The sequence below is a fragment of the Camellia sinensis genome, chromosome 9 (assembly GCF_055761805.1).
Source record: "Camellia sinensis isolate YWXY chromosome 9, ASM5576180v1, whole genome shotgun sequence".
In the NCBI taxonomy this organism is placed as follows: Eukaryota; Viridiplantae; Streptophyta; class Magnoliopsida; order Ericales; family Theaceae; genus Camellia; species Camellia sinensis.
Genome location: NC_138969.1, coordinates 42,881,697 through 42,883,543, shown reverse-complemented (window position 1 = coordinate 42,883,543; position 1,847 = coordinate 42,881,697). Strand labels below are relative to the sequence as shown.

The following is a 1,847-nucleotide window of genomic DNA, read 5'->3' as shown; positions in this document are numbered from 1 at the left end:
CCGGTTGATCATATCGGAAAAATAGAATCGCAACGGATACAGGCCGGGATAGCCTTAAGATTGAAAATTGCAGAAAATCGACCGAGTCTCGATACACAGCAATCTGTAACCGTTACATAAATCACGACGGGTCGATACTCACTGGTTCGGACCGGTACGGGAAAGGAAAAGCTAAAAAACCAAAATGCCTATGAAATGATTTTTAAAATTTCACCATCGCTACACCCAATTCCCGATACATATCCGCGATCAATACCGTTACGTTACCCTATACTGCAATTTAGAACCATGATCATTACTCTTCTCTTTCTCCCTCCGACGATTACTTCCTTATGAAGTTGAATGTCAATGCGTTAAATCTCATACAGTGGGTCTCACTCTGTTAGACAATCAAGGCAACCTTCCGGACTTGTACACAGACTGTTGTTATGTGTGGCAATTCAATTTCCGAGCATAGTTCTAAAAACCGGCCAATACGCTAGGTACCGGCTGGTTCGTATCGAAAAAATCGAGCATCATGGCGCATACAAGCCGGGATAGCGCTAAGATTGAAAATCACAAGAGAATCGATTGAGTCCACATACATAGCGGTCTGTAACCATTACACAAACCGCGACGGACCGATACTTACTGGTTCGGACCGATAAGAAAAGAAAAAGCTAAAAAACCTATGAAATGATTTTTAAAATTTTACCATCGCGGCACCTGATTCCCGATACGTACCAACCAATACTACCGATACCGATACTCCGTAATCAACAACGTTACGTTATCTGACACCGTGATTTAGAACCATGTTTCTGAGACTTCAACATCGAGTCAGACGAACTTTGTAACCCGGATTCGATCAAGCTGTAAAAGTAGCACGGAATTGATTTCAAGAAAAACAGAGAAGAGGGAATCAATTCGAGGGAGTTTGCGGAGATGCTTTTGTGGTCGGGACTGGTTTATAAAAGGCCATTGAAGAGATGGTTAACTTTTCACAGTGGATATGATTTCGGGTTTTTGATAAAGGTGTTGACGCGCAAAGAGTTGCCTGAGAACCTCAAAACTTTCATGGCTATGGTGAATTTTTACTTTGGTGGGAATGTGTATGATATAAAGCACTTGATAAGGAATTGCAATGGATTGAATCTCAAAACTTTCATGGCTATGGTGAATTTTTACTTTGGTGGGAATGTGTATGATATAAAGCACTTGATAAGGAATTGCAATGGATTGAATGGTGGATTGGAGAGGGTGGCTAAGGCACTTGGTGTTGATCGTGTGGCTGGGAAAAGCCATCAAGTTGGATCAGATAGCTTGCTCACCATGCAAGCATTCTTGAAGCTTCTGAAGATGGTAGACATGTCCTTCATGTTGGAGAATCTTCATTGTATTTAATTAAGTTAAATTCTGTTGTGTACAAAATAACAACAAGAATATAAAGAAATAAAGAAAATGAGAGAATTTTTTTGATTACAAAAATCAAACTCGAAATAATAAATAAATAAATAAATAAAACCACAGATTTTATTTTGTTACAAAAACAAAAAATAAAATCTGATTAAATAAACAAATGAAAACAGAATAAACTTAAACAACTTACTTGGTTAATTTATTTGAATAACTTTTCTGATCAAGTCCAGTGTTTAACACTGTGTCCTTAAGACATATTCGTCCTCTCCACGGTGCTTTCAGAATTTGGACGTCTATCTCCCAGGATGAAATGATCTTACCACAAACAATAGCAGCACTACAAATTGTTTGCCTTACGAACACACTAAGTGTTTACACTCTTTCTTTCAAAAATAAAATGCAGCAAGATGAAGAATATAATTAGCAGAGGTGAAATACGAAATTTCTGA

The 1,847-nt window shown here is 38.0% G+C and overlaps 1 pseudogene; it reads left to right on the top strand.

Moving 5' to 3' along the window:
• The first annotated feature begins 332 nt into the window (after positions 1–332).
• Positions 333–1,383, top strand: LOC114296002 (putative CCR4-associated factor 1 homolog 11 pseudogene; annotated as a pseudogene).
• Positions 1,384–1,847: the final 464 nt, after the last annotated feature.